The following is a 19,739-nucleotide window of genomic DNA, read 5'->3' on the forward strand; positions in this document are numbered from 1 at the left end:
ATCATGGCGCACCAGGCACCATGGGGGTATTGGGGAGAACACCCGCTCCCGTTGGCCATCAAGGTGATGGTCACCCTGAACCTTTATGCTACGGGCTCCTTCCAGGCGTTGAGATGGGACCTGTCCAGAATCTCACAGACCTTGGTGCACAGGTACATCCATGTCGTCATGGAGGCCCTGTATGCCCGGTCGGCACAATACATCAATTTTAATGTGGACCGAGGCCACCAGGATACCCGGGCAGTGGAGTTCGCCATTATCGCCGAGATGCCCTGGGTCAGGGAATGATAGGCCCAACCATCTTCAGCTGCTTCATCAATGACGTTCCTTACATCATTAGGTCAGAAGTGGGGATGTTCACTGATGACTGCACAATGTTCATCACCATTCATGACTCCTCAGATACTGAAGCAGTTCATGTCTAAATAGAATCCAGCCATTGCGATGCGCTTTTCCCACCAGCAGTGCACCCCCACCCACTGGTTTCCCACTGGCGTGGGGGGGGCTTCAATTGGGAAAACCCATTGACAAGCGGCAGGAAGACAGAATCCCGCCAGCAAATAGTGTGCCACTGAGAAACACGCTGGGGAACCGGAGAATCCCGACCCATAAAGAGCCATTTAAAATTAATTGATGCTGCACCTCTTTGAAGAACCATTTGATGTTGTCAAGTGATACCCAATGAGTTCCTTCACAAGAGGGAATTATCAAATAAATTTTGACCTCTAAATGGTAGGATTATTACAATCTTTAAGATATGAAAAAAGGTTCAGTTATCTGAAAGTTCTTTCAGTCAAGCAGAAGCAAGCACAACGGCGTGCTAGATAACTCCTGGTGATCTTACCGAGAGAGATAGATTTCCTTGGTGTATTGAAGAAAATTACCACTTGATACACAATTTCTAAGGCCTCAGTTTCAATTTGGCAATGTCCTTAGATAATTCAAATTTATCTGGATGGTATAAGTGAGCCATATTTATATAAAGGGTCAATCTTGGCTCAATGGTAGCACTCTCACAACTGAAACGGAAGTTTATAGAATCATATGGCACTGCAGAGACCGGAACAAATCGATCATCCAGGTCGAAACTTCAGTGCATTATTGAGAGAGTGGCGTACCGTCAAAGGTGCCGGGTTTAACCTGTCTGCTCTCCCAGATGGATGGAATAGATCGAAGAGTGAGAAGGTAAGCAGGGGAGCTTTTTCTGGTCAAAATTTATCCCTCAACCAGCATTAAAACAGATGATCTGGGCACTTGTGTCACTGTTTTTTGCAGGACCGTTACACTTCAAAAGTATTTCATTGGAAAGTGCTCTGTGACGTCCTGAGATCATCCAAGGCATTATATAAACACAAGATGTTCTTTCCATTTTTATCTGTACATACGTGAGATGTCGAAATACCATTAAGGGGCCTGGGGGACCCATTTCAAAATCCACTAATCAGGCTGTAAAACTGCTTGGTCCATGACCTTTATGCAGCTCTGCCTCTATTCTGCTTGTTCAACAGACACTGTCCAAGTTTCAAGTTTCTTTTAAAGCCACGTTACTCTGACAGGGTCACAAATTAATAGAGAAGTCGAAAGGATTCCAAGCAAAGGAAATTAATTAGCATTAATTCCTTCAACTTGATTTACCCACCTCTGTTCTATATTCATTAATTCCCCTGCCTAACAAAAATCCATTGATTTCAGTCTTGAAATTTTCATTTGACTCAGCCTCCCACAGCCTTTTCTGGGGAGGGGGATTTTTGGAGTTCCACTACCCCGTGTGGGATTAAATGTTTCCTGATTAATAGCCTCGATCTAACTTTAAGGGTGTGCACTTCTTCTGGATATTGCAGTCCATGTCACCACCAGCACCCGCATGTCCCCGCTACCACACAAACCACCCCCCCCCCCCAAACCCACACAAGCACACAGAGGAAATAGCATCTCCTTACCTACACTATCGAATATTTTTATTATTTTCAACACCTTAATTAGATCATCCCGCAACCTTCTCAAGATCTGGTCCATATTTAAGAACTCAGTGACCAACTTAAATAAGTATGCCACCACCGTCACAGACTTCATCAACAAATGTGTGGACGACTGCGTGCCAAAGAAAGCAGTATGTACGTTCCCCAACCGGAAACCATGGCTCAATCGCGAGACTGACTCCCTACTGAAGGACACATCAAGGCCTAAACAACATAACAGGCTACAAAGCGAAGCCGAGCAGTATCTTCAGCAGCAGCGCATCCCTCCCCGATGAACTCAATGCATTCCATGCTTGGTTCGAGCAGGAAACCAACGATCCTCTGTCGAGTGCCCCAGCCGCCCATAACACACCCATACCCACCATCACAGCTTCTGAAGTCAGATCGGTTTTCCTGAAAGTGAACCCTCGGAAGGTGACGGGTCCGGACGGGATCCCTGGTCGTGCACTAAGACTGCGTGGACCAGCTGGTAGATGTGTTTGCAGACATCTTTAACCTGTCCCTACTCCGCTCCAAGGTCCCCACCTGCTTCAAGAAGACCACCATCATACCGGTGCCAAAGAAAAAACAGGCAACGTGCCTCAATGATTATCGTCCGGTGGCCCTGACTTCAGTCGTAATGAAGTGCTTCGAGAGGTTGGTCATGAAACTCATCACTTCCATACTCCCAGAACGCCTTGATCCACTGCAATTCGCACACTGCCGCAACCGGTACACAGCAGACGCTATCTCCCTGGCCCTACACTCATCCCTAGAACATCTCGACAACAAGGACTCCTACATCACCCTCCTATTTATTGACTACAGCTTCACCTTCAACACCATAATCCCAGCCAAGCTCATATCAAACCACCAAATCCTAGGACTTGGCTCCCCAGTCTGCAAATCAATCCTCAACTTTCTAACCCACAGACCACAATCAGGAAGAATAAACAACAACACCTCCTCCACAGTAGTACTCAATACCGGGGCCCCGCAATGCTGCGTACCTGGCCCTCTACTATACTCCCTGTACACACACGATTGCGTGGCAAAATTTGGTTCCAACTCCATCTACAAGTTTATCAACGGTACGACCATAGTGGGCCAGATCTCGAATAATGACGAATCAGAATACAGGAGGGAGATTGAGAACCTAGAAGAGTGGTGCAGCGACAACAATCTAGCCCTCAATGCCAGCAAAACTAAAGAGCTGGTAATTGACTTCAGAAAGCAAAGTACTGTACACACCCCTGTCAGCATCAATGGGACCGAGGTGGAGATGGTTAGCAGTTTCAAATTCCTAGGGGTACACATCTCCAAAAACCTGTCATGGTCCACCCATGTTGACGCTACCACCAAGAAAGCACAACAGCGCCCATACCTCCTCAGGAAACTATGGAAATTCGGCATGTCCACATTAACTCTTACAAACTTTTACAGATGCACCATAGAAAGCATCCTTATCTGGCTACATCACAGCCTGGTATGGCAACTGCTCGGCCCAAGACCGCAAGAAACCTCAGAGAGTCGTGAACACAGCCCAGTCCATCACATGAACCTGCCATCCATTGATTCCATCTACACCTCCTGTTGCCTGGGGAAAGTGGACAGCATAATCAAAAACCCCTCCCACCCAGCTTACTCACTCTTGCAACTTCTTCCATCGGGCAGGAGATACAAAACTCTGAGAACACGCTCGAACAGATTCAAAAACAGCTGATGCCACGTGAATACCCTTACAGTCTGGCACTGCCAAGGCCCATATGGCACTGCCAAGCTGACAGGGACACTGTGAGGGTGCCAGTTTGGCACTGCCAAGGTGTCAAGCTGGCATTTTTTGTACGTGCTTGGGCCGGGGTTGCCCGGCCTGGGTATTGGGGGTGCAGGCAGGTCCGGAGGACCCTCCCATATGGCGTTCGGGCTGGGGGTCGGGGATTCTTTTGGGGGCCTCGGAAATCAGGACGGCAGTTAGAATGGCGACACAAACTCAAGCTACAACGGGGAATTCCTTCGAGAGGAGCTCCCTAATGTAAAAAACGGGGCTATGTGACTCCACAGACGCACATTCCCCATTCAGGCCCCTTATTCAACACGAGTCACTTTGACTAGCAGGGTGTTTCTCGGCTGTGACTGCCGGGAAACACATAGCTAAACGTGCTCGCTCAGGGACTTTGTTTCGTTTTGGGAAGATCGCGCCCAATATAAATATATAGTCAGGCATCGGGTGAAGCATAAGGAATGTAGTACGACATAGTAGAGAAGATGTGTGACGAGGTCATTTCAGACCATAAGAGGGTCATTCAGGAGTCAGGTAACAGCAGGGAAGAAGCTGTTTTTGAACTTGTTAGTGCACGTTCTCAGACTTTTATGTCTCCTGATGGAAGCGGTTGGAAGAGAGACTAACCAGTGTGGGAGGGGTCTTTGATTATGCTGCCGGCTTTCCCAAGGCAATAGGAGGTGTATACAGAGTCAATGGATGGAAGGTGGTTTTGCGTGATGGACTGGCTGTGCTCACGACTCTCTATAATTTCTTACGGTCTTGGGCTGAGCAGTTGCTATACCAAGCTGTGATGCAGCCAGATAGGATGCTTTCTATGGTGCATCTGCAAAAATTGATAAGATTCAATGTGGACATACCAAATTTCCTCAGTTTCCTGAGGGCGTATAGGCGCTGCTGTGCTTTCTTGGTAGTAGCGTCGACGTGGGGGGAACACGACAGACTATTGGTGATGTGCACACCTAGGAATTTGAAGCTGTCAACCATCTCCACCTCGGCCCCATTGATGCAGACATGGGTGTGTACAGGAGGGAGATAGAGAACCTAGTGCGTGGTGTAATGACAACAATCTTTCCCTCAAAGTCAGCAAAACTAAGGAGCTGGACATTGACTTCAGGAAGCTAAGTGTCACTGACTTTGAGGGAAAGATTGTTGTCATTACGTCACGCACTAGGTTCTCTTTCTCCCTCCTGTACTCTGACTCATCGTTGTCTGAGATCCGACCTACTACGGTCGTGTCATTAGCAAAAGTGTAGATGGAGTTGGAGCCAAATTTTGCCACATAGTTCTGTGTATATAAGGAGTATAATAGGGGGCTAAGTACGTAGCCTTTTGGGCCCCTGGTATTGAGGACTATCGTGGAGGAGGTGTTGTTTATCCTGACTGATTGTAGTCTATGGGTCACGAAGTTAAGGATATAGACAGGTTAAGCGAGTGGGTACATGATGGAAGATGGTGTATAATATAGGAAAGTGTGAAGTTATTCATTTTTGTTCTAAGAATAAAAAAGCAGTTTTTTTTGAATGTGAAAATCTTTTAAGTGTTGTTAAGAACAGGAGGGGTTTGATTTAACAACCTTGATTTCTCCTCATGCCTCCTGTGTGTAAAAGACAGCTGTTTTGATTTGCTTCCCCCTTTATAAGATGTGATATATTTGGTGCAATCCAATTTTTATTAATAGCCCCACAGTAAACTCATGAGAGGTTGAACTCAAAGGGTTAGTTTAATAGAACACCCTCAAAATGCTGGAAGAGGGTTTCAAATTAGTCCCCTGTGCACCCAAATAGAGAAAAGAAAAATTTACAGGGCAAAGGCCACAGAGAAAATAATTTTTGTTTCTCATGGGTCCAGAGTCCAGAATCAAATTCCAATGAGATATTCTTTCATGGAAGTAGATAGGCTGCAAATTGATGCTATATAATTCACTTTTCCAGTGAAGTTGACGTCACATGTTGAGACAGATGCACAAAGATGAATTTGTTTTGTATGCGATGGTATAGAAGTTTCTGGCGGTCAGCGACTGTAATGATGATTTAAAAAACTTCTTTCATGGATCTGAGTGTCGCAGGCAAGGCCAGCATTTGTTGCCCATACCTAATTGCCCTCGAACTGAGTCAACCACATTGTTGTGGAATGTAGGGCAGGTGAGGATGGCAGATTTCCTTCCCTAAAGGGCATTAGTAAATCAGATGGGTTTTTACAACAAGCAACAATGGTTTCATGGTCATTATTAGACTTTTAAAAAATATATTTTTATTAAGGCATTTGTAAAAAACAGCAACTACAAACAAACACAAGAGCAAGAACCTCATAATAACTAACTAACCAACACCCAAACCCCCCTGCCCACCCCATTTTAACCCCCTCGCTCCCCTTGCATTATTAGATTTTTAATTACAGACTTTTGTATTTAATTCAGATTTCACCATCTGCAGAGGTGGGATTCAAACCCAGGTCCCAGAGCATTACCCTGGGTGTCGGGATTACTAGTCCAGTGACAATACGCTACGGCACCGCTTCCCCCATAGGGCAATATGACTTGCTGCAAGTTCAAACACACACAGCAAACTTTTGAATGGCCTCAAATTTACAAAGAGTGGAATGTGGGAGATCAGACAGGAGTGCATTGGAATAGTCAAGTCGGGAGGTAACAGAGTTATGAATGCAGGATTCAGCAGCAGATAACCTTAGATGGGGCAAGGTCAGACAATGTTACAGAAATGGGTAACGGTTATCTTGAAATGAAATGAAAATCGCTTATTGTCATAAGTAGTCTTCAAATGAAGTTACTGTGAAAAGCCCCTAGTCGCCACATTCCAGCACCTGTTCTGGGAGGCTGGTACGGGAATTGAACCGTGCTGCTGGCCTGCCTTGGTCTGCTTTCAAAGCCAGTGATTTAGCCCTGTGCTAAGCCAGCTCCTTAGTGATGGCAAGAACATAAAGTCATGTTATAACCTGCCTGCTTACCATTGGCTGGGGACTAATGACAATCCCACTATCCTGTGGGAGTATGAGCTTCCCCAATGAGGGGGGCGGAGAAATCATTAGCAGACTCCCTGTATAAATAAAGCTGGCCAGTTTGGAACCAGCAGGAAGGAGTAAGCAGCAAGCGAAGTTGCTGCTGCTACTGTTGTATATATATGTTATTGTAAATAAATGTTATTTCTTTTTATCCTTGAAACCCGTGCTGGATTCTTCGTGGCCCTCACAAAAAGTCAGAAACGCATTGATATAACCCGACAGGAGGACTTGGGATCTGAAACCTCCAAGTTCCTGTGGCCTTACCTGAGTACGATCGACTCAGATGAGGGGTGTTTGGGGGGGGGGGGGGGGGGGGGGGGGGGGGAGGGAGGGAGGGCGCTACCCCCTTAAACCAGAGACTGCTGAGCCACAAATGCCCCCAGACATTGTGGGCCGGGCACAGGAGACCCTTCGGGGAGGAGGTGTAAATATATCACAAAATATATCTAACTTTTCTGCAGTCGTCGCTTCTGAGCTGTCACTTGCCTGAAAATTTACACTGGTTACAAAAGTCATCAGGAGACGCCATTTCCTGTGGACCAGGCCCACCTCGATTATGCCTCAGCAGGCTTCCAATCAGGCAGCGGGAATGCCACTTATCGGTAAGCTGGAGACGTCCAATGCCGAGACTGGGGAGTGGACCCAGTACATTGAGCAAATGTGCTATTTTGTTTTGACTGAACAACATTGTCAGGGACAGCAGGCAGATGGTGACCTCTCGAGCAGTCTGTGGCACAGGAACCTACAGCACCATCAAAAGTTTGCCAGTTTACGGATTTAGTTACCCTGGTAGGCAAACATTTTGATCTGAAACCACCGCTAATTGTCCATTGTTTTTGTTTCCACACGACTGCCCTGGACCTGGAAGAATGTGTAACTGAATTCCTGGGCCGTTTACAGAAACTCACCAAGTTCTGTGAGTTTGGTTCAACATTATCTGAGGCTCTCAGAGATCGGCTGGTCTGTGGCATCCGGCATGTAACAGTTCAAGAACGCTTTTTAGGAAAGACCCATCTTCACCAAAAGAAAGTAACCAAAATAGCTTTGTCCCGGGAAGGTGCTGAACATGGAGTTCAGGAGTTTCGGGCAATGGCCGTCCTAAACCTAGGATGCCCAACAGGGCACGGAGCGTCCCTCTCCCATACTGTAGGTCCAGACTCCCTCCGTTGGGGATGCACTCCTGGAGGCCAGGACCAATGGCAATACTTTCCTGGTGAGAGATGCTGTACACCCCCCACGCTGTAGACCCCCGACATACGGGATGAATGCACCGGTGCCAGGAGGAGCAGATGAAATGGACGTTCGCGAAGAAGCCCGCCCGCTGCCACTACCCCAATGATCGCCCCAGAGGTCGGGCACATTTTGTAGACAACCAGCTGGAGGGGGCCAATCACTTTTACTGCATCTCCACACCATGGGGGTGCCCATCCATGTGACCATCCGGATCAAGTGGAGCTGCAGGAGACACCACTTTCTCCGGACGAGGGCCGCCTTGATTAGGCCGCAGGAGGCTTTCAATCAGGCAATGGGAATGCCGCTTATCGGTAAGCTGGAGGCGTTTCCCAATACAAATGGAGCTCGATACTGGAGCTGCAGTTTCAGTGATCACCTGCCGCATTTACAGCCAAATCCGTTCAAACATTTTGACGTTGCAAGACACCGACGCTCGGCTGGCAAAATGAACGGGGGAACCATTGGAGATAGCGGGCAACTCGGAAGTCCCCACGGACTACGGGAGGCAGTCGGCAACTTACTGTTGGTGGTAGTGAAAGGTTCAGGCCCAAATTTGCTGGGGCGTGATTGGCTGAAACACCTCCGGCTGGACTGGCATCAGGTATGCCGTATGTGTCTCAACGGGTTGGACGCAGTATTGGCATGTTTCCCGGGTGTTTTCCAAGAAGGATTCGGCACCATCCAAGTGGCCTCTGCCAAGATCTTTGTGGACCGAGGGACCCAGCCAGTATTTTCGGGCCTGTCCCATCCCCTATGTACTGAAACCAAAGTCGACGCAGAATTAGACTGCCTGGAGCGGTTAGGAATCATCTGCTCAGTGCAATTTGTGGATTAGGCTGCACTGGTCATGCCGGTAATGAAGCCTGATGGTTCCGTCTGCCTTTGCGGAGATCAATCGAGCATCCCATTTGGATCTTTATCCAGTACCCAAGATTGAGGATCTCTACGTGAGGCTCAGCGGAGGGCGTACCTTCACCAAGCTCAACATGAGCCATGCTGTAGTAAACACCACTAGTGGTATTATATGTATTACGGCAATGCACGTATATTACAGGTACGATGGTAAATCCCTGCCTGCTGGCTCCGCCCAGTAGGCGGCATATAAAAGTTTGTGCTCTCCTGAGCTGCAGCCATTCTGGTCCCAGCTACAGGAGGCACAACATCTTGTTCAATAAAGCCTCGATTGTTCCACCATTCTTGCCTCGTGGTAATTGACGGTACATCAATTTATTGAACAAGATTTTTAAACGATGGATCTCCTCATCAAGCCTGATCACCTGCAGCTGAGCCCTCAAGCAGCCAACGCCACGTCCACCTTCGACCACTGGCTAGTCTGCTTCGAAGGCTACCTTAGAGCAGCCGCTGAAGAACCCTCGGACTCGCAGAAGCTTCAAGTCCTCTATTCACGGGTGAGCCCTGACATATATCCCTTCATCCGGGATAAGCCCACCTACTCCGAAGCGATGACGCTCCTGAAGGGACATTATGTTCGACCGGTGAATCAAGGGTACGCCAAGCACCTCCTGGCCACGAGACAGCAACTCCCCGGGGAGACCCTGGATGATTTCTTACGTGCCCTACAGATCCTAGGTAGGAACTGTGACTGCCAGGCAGTTTCGGCAGTCCAACACACCAAACTTTTAATCAGAGACGCTTATGTCATGGGCATGAAGTCCACGTACATCCGCCAGCGACTATTGGAAGGGGGTACGCTCGATCTTGCGGGGACTAGGCAGCTCGCTAATTCGTTAGAAGTGGCCTCCCGTAACGTTTAGTCCTACGCCCCCGACCGCGCGGCATCCTCGTGGGCAGCGTGGGCCCCACCAGCTGCCGACTCCAGCTCACCGCAAGCCTGCGCCGCGCGGCAGCCAGACAACTCTGGGGCGCCCAAGTGTTATTTTTGCGGACAAAACAAACACCCCAGGCAGCGCTGCCCGGCGCGGAGCGTGACCTGCAACGGGTGTGGGAAGAAAGGACACTTCGTTTCTGTTTGCCAGGCCCGGTCGGTCGCCGCTGTTTCCAGGCCCGGCATTTCTACACCCCCCACGTGCGAACCAGGGGCGCCGCTATCTTCCCCACCGCAAGCCACGTGCGGCCCGTGGGCGCCGCCATCTTTGATGCTGCCACGGCAGCACGGTGGCGCAGTGGGTTAGCCCTGCAGCCTCACGGCGCCAAGGTCCCACGTTCGATCCCGGCTCTGGGTCACTGTCCGTGTGGAGTTTGGACATTCTCCCCATGTTTGCGTGGGTTTCGCTCCCACAACCCAAAGATGTGCAGGCTAGGTAGATTGGCCAAGCTAAATTGCCCCTTAATTGGAAAAAATGAATTGAATACTGTAAAAAATTTTTAAAAATAAAAATAAAATCTGATGCCGCCCGCCATGTGCGCCCCGTGGGCGCTACCATCTTCGGCGCCATTTTGGACTGCGCCTCAGGACCTCTGCTCGTCTGACCATTCGTCGCCTACCGCTACCTCCGCCACCGCTGATCAGCCCGGGACCTCCCAGCATCTCCTGCAGCTCGCCTCTATCACCCTGGATCAGTCTCAGCCCCGCAACCTCGCGACCGCTATGACGACGGTGAAGATCAATGGGCACAAGACGACCTGCCTCTTTGACTCTGGGAGCACAGAGATCTCCATCTACCGCACTGCGGTAAGGCGCTGCTCCCTCCCGGTACACCCCGTCACCCAGAAAATCTCCCTGGCCTCCGAGATCCCATTCCATTGAAATCCGGGGGTACTGTATCACGACCCTCACCATCCAGGGCGTAGAGTTCAGCAACTTCCGGCTCTACGTCCTACCCCACCTCTGCGCTGCCCTGTTACTCGGCCTGGATTTTCAGTGCCATCTCCAAAGCCTAACTTTAAAATTTGGCGGACCACATCCCCCACTCACCGTCTGCAGCCTCACGACCCTTAAGGTCGATCCACCTTCACTGTTTGCGAACCTCACCCTGGACTGCAAACCCGTTGCCACTAGGAGCAGACGGTACAGTGCCCAGGACAGGACCTTCATCAGGTCGGAGGTCCAACGGCTTTTGCGGGAGGGGGGTCATTGAGGCCAGCAACAGCCCCTGGAGAGCTCAAGTTGTGGTAGTGAAGACTGGGGAGAAGCACAGGATGGTCATTGACTACAGTCAGACCATCAATCAGTACACGCAGCTCGACGCGTACCCCCTCTCACGCATATCTGACATGGTCAATCAGATTGCGTAGTATCGAGTCTTTTCCACAGTCGACTTGAAGTCCGCCTACCATCAGCTCCCTATCCGCCCGGAGTACCACCAATACACTGCGTTCGAAGCAGATGGCCGCCTCTATCACTTCCTTAGGGTTCCCTTCGGCGTCACTAATGGGGTCTCGGGCTTCCAGCGAGAGATGGACCGAATGGTTGACCGGTACGGACTGCGGGCCACCTTCCCGTACCTAGATAACGTCACCATCTGCGGCCACGATCAGCAGGACCACGACGCAAACCTCCAAAAATGTCTCCATACCACCAAACTCCTTAACCTCACACACAATAAGGAGAAATGCGTGTTCCGCACCAACCGCTTAGCCATCCTTGGCTACGTAGTGGAAAATGGAGGCCTAGGGCCTGACCCCATGCGCCCCCTTCTGGAACTCCCTCTCCCCCACTGCCCCAAGGCCCTGAAAGGTGCCTGCGGTTTTTCTCGTATTATGCCCAGTGGGTCTCTAATTATGCGGACAAGGCCCGCCCACTCATTCAGTCCTGAGTTTTTCCCCTGATGGCTGAGGCCCGCCAGGCCTTCAACCACATCAAGGCGGACATCGCCAAGGCCACGATGCACGCGGTCGACGAGTCCCTACCCTTTCAGGTGAAGAGCGATGCATCGGACATAGCTCTGGCCGCCACCCTCAACCAGGCGGGCAGACCCGTGGCCTTCTTCTCCCGCACCCTCCATGCCTCCGAAATTTGGCATTCCTCTGTTGAAAAGGAGGACCAAGCCACTGTGGAAGCTGTGCGACATTGGAGGCATTACCTGGCCTGCAGGAGATTCACTCTCCTCACTGACCAACGGTCGGTTGCCTTTATGTTTAATAATACCCAGCGGGGCAAGATCAAAAATGACAAGATCTTGAGGTGGAGGATCGGGCTCTCCACCTATAATTATGAGATCTTTTCTCTCCCGGGGAAGCTCAACGAACCTCCTGATGCCCTCTCCCGCGGTACATGTGCCAGCGCACAAGTGGACCGTCTCCACTATGACCTCTGCCACCCGGGGGTCACCCGGTTCTTCCATTTTGTCAAGGCCCGCAACCTGCCCTACTCCATTGAGGAGGTCAGGACCGTCACCAGAGACTGCCAAGTCTGCGCACAGTGCAAGCCGCACTTCTACCGACCGGCCAGGTAGAGCGCATCTGGTGATGGCCTCCAGCCCCTTTGAATGCCTCAGCGTGGGCTTCAATGGGCCCCTCCCCTCCACCGACCGCAACGTGTACTTCCTGAACGTGATTGACGTGTACTCCCGGTTCCCTTTCGCCATCCCATGCCCCGATATGACTTCTGCCACGGTAATCAAAGCCCTGCACAGCATCTTCAATCTGTTCGGTTTCCCCTCCTATATCCCCTTCTGATCCTCTTTCATGAGCGATGAGTTGCATCAGGTCCTGCTCAGCAAGGGCATCGCCTCGAGCAGGACGACCAGCTACAACCCCCGGGGAAAAGGGTAGGTGGAGAGGGAGAACGGGATGTTCTGGAAGGCTGTCCTGCCGGCCCTGCGGTCTAAAAATCTCCCGGTCTCCCGCTGGCAGGAGGTCCTCCCTGACGCGCTCCACTCCATCCGATCGCTCCTCTGCACCGCGACTAAGGAAGTCCACCTCCAGGGTCTCGCTCCCAACATGGCTGACAGTTCCTGGACCCGTCCCCCTCCAGAAGCATGTGTGGAGCCATAAATCGGACCCCTTGGTCGGAAAAGTCCACCTCCTACATGCAAACCCGCAGTACACCTACGTGGCGCACCCCGACGGGCACCAAGACACAGTCTCCCTCCGGGACCTGGCACCCACTGTGTCCCCACCCACGACCCCTGACCTGACACCGCCCCCCCCACTCCCGGTTGACTCATTCACCCCTGCGCTACTCACCCTCCCTCCAGCGAACCTCACCGCAGCCCCCACCCCAGCAGGATACGTCCTCCCACTGGATCCACTCAGGGGTGACGAAGACGAGGACAACATGCTCCCGGAGTCGCAGGTGACCAGGTCGGTGCCCACATCACCACCAGGACTGAGGCGATCATGGAGGAGGGTCAAGGCCCCCGACAGACTTAATTTGTAATGTTTCCATCACCCCCCACCGGACTCTTTTTTTTAAACATGGGGTGAATGTGGTGAACACCACTAGTGGTATATTATATGTATTACGGCACTGCCCATTTATGAGGTACGATGGTAAATCCCTGCCTGCTGGCTCCGCCCAGCAGCCGGCGTATAAAAGTATGTGCTCTCCTGAGCTGCAGCCATTCTGGTTCCAGCTACAGGAGGTACAACATCTTGTTCAATAAAGCCTCGATTGTTCCACCATTTTCGTCTTGTGGTAATTGATGGTACATCACATGCTTATCTTCAATTATTTCTGGATCTGGCCTCACGGAAGTATGTAACCATCAACACACACAGGGGTTTATAGGAGTACACCAGGCTGCCATTCGGAGTTCCTTCAGCATGTGCCATATTCCAACGTGATGGAGAATATTCTCCAAGGATTACCACAGGTAGCGGGTTACTTGGATGACTTGTTGATCACCGGTTCCTCCGACCAGAAACACATGAAAAACCTGGAGGACGTGCTAACTCGATTTGAGGTAGTCGGGGTTAGCCTACGGTGCCAAAAGTGCGTATTCCACGTGAAAGAGATAGTCTCCTTAGGCTACAGCACGGACAAAAACGGGTTACACCCAGTGGACGATAAGGTATGGACAATCTGGTTTGGGGCTGGTTTAGCACAGGGCTAAATAGCTGGCTTTTAAAGCAGACCAAGGCAGGGCAGCAGCACGGTTCAATTCCCGTAACAGCCTCCCCGAACAGGCGCCGGAATGTGGCGACTGGGGGCTTTTCACAGTAACTTCATTTGAAGCCTACTTGTGACAATAAGCGATTTTCATTTAATTTCATTTTTTCAATCCACCAGACACCTGTGCCAAGGGATCAAACAGAACTCCGTTCTTTATTGAGCCTCATAAATTACTATGGCAGTATTGGCCCCGCTGCACCAGTTGCTAAATAAGGGCTGACGTTGGGTTTGGGACCCGTCACAGCAGACACCTTTCGACGAAGTGAAACAACAACCATCATTGACGCATCTGCTGACGCACTTCGACCCGTTAAAATCTTTCGTGCAGACATGCGACACCTCGCCCTATGACATCAGGGCCGTCCTGGCACACGGGGTGGACTATGCCTTGTGCGCCCCCTTCAAGTGGATCAGGCTTAACCTCGCGCATGAGGAGGTGAAGTTGACCCTGTGAAGAGCTTCACTCCACACTCCCCCTTCAAAGACCAAACCCAGCTCACCCTTCCACTTCCTCCAACGATGCCTGCTCTGTCATCAACATCCATCCATAGACATCCAAAACCTTGCCCTCCCCTGACTCGGCCATGGACAGACCCTGTCCATAGTGAAGGGGACAGTACCAGGGGAAATGAAGGAATCTCCTTGTGTAAATAATTGCACACCTTAAAGTACACGAGTACATTCCCTCTCAGGAACTGAGGTTTTCGAACAACTCGTCCAGACCAGTGAATCTACCCTCCAGAAACGCGTCTCTAAACCTCTTCAACTCTCCCTTTCCCTAAATGATGAATCTAAGCCAGACGGCACAAATCGATGGTTCCTGCAAATTGGAGTCAATTGCGGCATGGAGTCTAGTTTAAAATGCTGCCTTTTCTAAATCCTCAAAGTGGCTTTCAGCACCGGGCTTGACAAGAATCTAGCAGGGGAATATGGCAGTGGTGCAGTAGCCAGGGCCCATCAGACTTTACCCTTTGCATGACACCTCCTCCATCCACTCCCATATAGAGTCCCGATCCTTGAACAAGCCCCGCACCTTATCAATATTTGCTGCCCAGAAGTAACATAATCGTTGAGATAATGCCAAGACCTCTGACTGCTCCACCTTTGCAAAAATGTCCTATGGACCTAAGGAGTCTTACCAACCCGCACAGTGGGCTAAGACAGCTGGCTTGTAATGCAGAACAAGACCAGCAGCGCGGGTTCAATTCCCGTTCCAGCCTCCCCGAACAGGCGCCGGATTGTGGAGACTAGGGGCTTCTAGTACACTTCTCGTTGAGGTCGGAGGAAGGGCATCCCACCTTTTCAAATCGGCCGTCACCTCCCACCAGACTAAAAAAGTTAAGTTTATGGAGCGTGGCCCAGTCATGGGCCATCTGGTTACCCATGTCTTGGCCGGATGAAATGGCAGCCTCCTCAGATCAGCTAACCTCCTGGTTGGAGGGAGGGGGGTGGCAAACCGGAAAAAATTAACTCTTGCCCAGATTTTGCTTGAACCCCAAAGAGGAGCAGTTCCATTACCTCCCCCACATGGAGAGAGCTTCTGTGATATATAGTAACAAATTGTCCGCATGTAAGGACACCCTATGCTCCCTCCCCCATGCTCTCTCCCCCTCCATCTGGTAGAGGACCTCACTGCAATGGTCAATGGCTCGATTGCTAAGCAAATGGGGAGACAACAGGCACCCCTATCCAGTTGAAAATAACCAGAGCTCAGGGCATTAGTATGTACACTCACGGTGAGGGCCCTCATTGGTGAGCCCTTCTCCAGCAGCTTTGACTCATACAACACATGGTGGAAGGCCTCAAACACCTCATTAACCTTCTCTGTGCAGAAACTATCCCGCCACTGAGTCCCTGACCTGCACTATCTCCCAAGAGGCTGCCTTCCCCCTCAGCTGGTGAGCCAACAGAAAACTACCTCTTCCCCAATGCTCATAAAACATCTCCCTTGAGCGACGCACTTGGTCACTGCCTTACCCATTGACAACAACTCAAAATCCATTTGCAATTCCTTTCTGTTCGCAAAACACCGGTTTCAAGGCGATCGAGTACTGCCGGTGCACCTCAAGAATGGAGTACACCAGCCTCTACGTCTCCACCTTCCCAGATTTATCCCTATGTCTCTTAAAAGAGATTATCTCAGGGCAGCACGGTGGTGCAGTGGTTAGCATTGCTGCCTCACGGCGCCGAGGTCCCGGGTTCGATCCTGGCTCTGGGTCACTGTCCGTGTGGAGTTTGCACATTCTCCCCGTGTCTGCGTGGGTTTCACCCCCACAACCCAAAGATGTGCAGGTTAGGTGGATTGGCCACGCTAAGTTGTCCTTTAATTGGAAAAAATGAATTGGGTACTCAAAATTTTTTTTTTTTAAAAAGAGATTATCGCCCCCCTAAACACCATCTTCAGGCCCTCCCAGATCGTGGATGGCGAGACCACCTCGTTCCTGTTGAAGTCAACGTACTCTCCAATGGCAGAGGATCCCCGCTCACAAAATCTCTTATCCACGAGCAACGTCGTGTCCAATCTCCACGGGGGGTCGCTGAGAGCGGCCCGCCGAGACTTGGGACTCGGCCGATTCAAATGAAGATCCAAAACATAATTGAAATCCCCCACTTCCTCATAATTAGCTGATGTGATTCCACATCTGGGATACACACCAGCACCTTGTTAATGAATGTGTGTCATCCCAGTTTGGTGCATACATTGACGAACAGCACTGGCGTGCCCGGCAACGACCCATTAATGATTACGTACCTTCCACCTGAGTCTGCCAATGTATTACCCGAAGAGAGCTACCCTCTTATTAATCAACACAGTGGCCCCCATGCCCCACAATCGAAAACAGAGTGATATACCTGGGACCTTTTTACTGGGCCATTTAATCTCCTCACAGTCCAAGATATCAACTGGATCGGGGCATCCGTGCCCCCCCCCCGCCCCCAAACACAGAATCAGCCATATCCCCGGTGAAGCAATACAGCAGTGCCCAACCTGCGCCATCTCTGGGCCCAAGATGGCTACCACCTTCCTTATAAAGCCAGTCTATTGTGACCACAGAGAGGTCCACACGAGAGGTGAAAAGAAGCTGGTTATTTATTGTTAAAACAACTATTTACACGATGTACACAATATTCACATCGGGAGCCGATGTACTCTGTTCGGCTCCCACTCGGGTCGAGCTTTTATACATGGTGTACATTGCTCCACTGATAGAGCCCCCGCCCCTCAGTGGGGAAGCTCGTACTCGCCTCCTTCATTTCTGCATTGGGCCCCCCCTTGGGTTATCGCACACGAAGCTGCTGGTGCCGTTGATGTCAGAATTGACGCTGGCTTCTCTGGATGTGTTTTTCAAAGAATTTACAGTGCAGAAGGCTTTGCCCATAACCGGCCTCCTGTTGGGCAGATGGTCTAGATGGCTCTTCATTTCTTGGTCCTGTATCCGAACCTGTTACGAGATTAGAACATAGAACAATATAGCACAGTACAGGCCCTTCGGCCCACGATGTTGTGCCGACCATTTATCCTAATCCTAAAAGATTGGTCCTGTTTGTTGAACTACCGTGCCTGGAAGCAGCTTGGTGCCATCACCAAAATTCCTAACGCAGACTACGTCACCTGGTATGAACTGTCTGGCCTGTTTATACCTGTCTGGACAGCGCCCTTGTTTCTCTTGCCAGCAGCGTATTTTCCTGCTAATTTCTGGAAAATACAAGGCTTAGGCGGGTCCGAAGTCTATGGCCTAACTAAAGTTCTGCTGGTTGTGACATTTGGGGTGGTATGGAAACAAAATAAGAATCTGGCCAGGCGTGAGTCGAGGGAGCCCAAGATCTGCGTTTCAATCTTCTCTTGAACGTTTGCATCACCTTTTCGGCTCGCCTATTTGAAACTGGGTGATACGGGGCCGTGCAGATGTGTTGCACCCCATTATTTTTCATAAACCCCCCAAACACTTCACGAGTAATGACGTGCCATTGTCAGTGATGTTATGGGTCAGGGTTTAGAGAACCCCAAAGTGTATCATAGAGTTCACCTGACCCACAACTTTTAATAGATTGTGGTATGGGGAGCACACGGCCCACTCTACAGATGTGGTACAGCAGAAATGGAGAAGTATTTTTTAAAGTTTTTTAAAACATTTTTAAATGTTTATTCTATTCACTCAAGTTAACCTTTTTAAAACAAACAGTGAACCTCTTAGCAACCATTAATTCAAATACAACCCCAAAAGAATATAGCCCTAAGTAATCCGTAAGCTGTCCTTTTAACATCCAGAAGACTTTTTTAAAAAAAACCTTTAAACCCTTTCACCATGGCTCCTTTAATTTCCCCCAAGCCGACCTGTAAAACCTCAGGGTTCTCCCCCAACATCTTGTAAAGGCCTCCTGAGCCCATCTGGAAAATTTGCTGCCAATCAAGGCAGTGACGCCGCAGCCAGTCGTGGCTAGTAAACTGGGGCCATGTCCTTTCACTATAATTAGCGGTAACTTTGCGGACTGCTGTCCGTCGACTACTGGGGTCATCGTAGTCCTCGCTACGTCAAGCGGTTTTCCCGTTTATGTGGTCAATCTTGTCTCAGTATCCTGCATCTACCGACATTGTACTCCTATTTGCCTGCCAATAACCGAGACGGTGGCTCCAGTGTCTAATTTCATTTCCGAGAATGGCCATTTACCTGAATGGTGATCCTAATGGGTGCAGCTTTGGGTGCTGCGATGCAGTCTAATTGCATATACTCGCCCTCTGGTTGTTCTAAAAGAAAGGTGTGGGATCTGGGCTGACGCCTACCTCTGGTGTAGCAGCAGGCTGACTGTCCGCTCTGGTGGTTTCCGCTCCCTGTGGCTTCTCCGGCCCCGTGCCCCACATAATCTAGCACCTTCCTCTACCGGTTAGGGGGATAGGTCCTGACAGGATACCCAAAAGCACTTCACAGCCAGTGACGTACTTAAAAAAAAAAAGTTGTACAAAAGATGGCAGCCATCATGCGCATAGGAATGTGCTAATGATCCTTTCATGGTCAACAAGTCCTGGCAGGGACTTGAACCCAGAGCTTAGAATTTGGGACACTACCACTGTGTAACAAGACCTCCCTCTGTTATACAGATAAGATACAATCATCAATAAATAGGAAACAGTATTTTTTATTTGTTCATGCGATGTGGGTATCACAGGCAAGATCAGCATTTATTGCCCATCCCCAATTGCCCTTGAGAAGCTGCTTTCTCAAACTGCTGCACTCCATGTGGTGTAGGCACACCCACACTGCAGTTAGATAGGAATTTCAGAAGTATGACTCCTTGAGAATGAAGGAACGGCGATATATTTCCAAGTCAAGGTGGCGTGCCAATTGGAGGGAACTACCATATGGTGGATCTTCTATACACCTGTCATCATTGTTAGATGATTGGTAGAGGGCACAGATTTAAAGGGTGCTGCTAAAGAAGGTTTGGGAGTCCCTGCAGTGTATTTAGTAGATTGCATACACAGCAGCCACTGTGTGCCGGTGGTGGAGGGAACACTCATCTTTTTCTTTAGGTGATGGTTTAGTGATTTGATTTTCTTTGAAAGATTGTCATGGAACCTTTTGTGTTTATCTGAGAGCACAGCCAAACTCAGTTCAACAACTTATCTGAAAGATGGCATCTCCAATTTTGCAGCAATCCCATGGTGTTGCACCAAAATGTCAGCCTTGATTTACTTTGCTTAAATCTCTGG

The 19,739-nt window shown here is 50.0% G+C and overlaps 1 long non-coding RNA gene across 1 annotated transcript; it reads right to left on the bottom strand.

Annotated features, from left to right (window-relative positions):
• Positions 1 to 17,102: 17,102 nt before the first annotated feature.
• Positions 17,103 to 18,929, bottom strand: LOC140409610 (uncharacterized). Its single transcript, XR_011940427.1, has 2 exons — positions 18,813 to 18,929; positions 17,103 to 17,472 (listed from the first exon to the last, which is right to left on the bottom strand). It is a non-coding gene; the product is annotated as an uncharacterized lncRNA (long non-coding RNA).
• Positions 18,930 to 19,739: the final 810 nt, after the last annotated feature.

This window comes from Scyliorhinus torazame, chromosome 3, assembly GCF_047496885.1.
Source record: "Scyliorhinus torazame isolate Kashiwa2021f chromosome 3, sScyTor2.1, whole genome shotgun sequence".
NCBI classification, from domain to species: domain Eukaryota; kingdom Metazoa; phylum Chordata; class Chondrichthyes; order Carcharhiniformes; family Scyliorhinidae; genus Scyliorhinus; species Scyliorhinus torazame.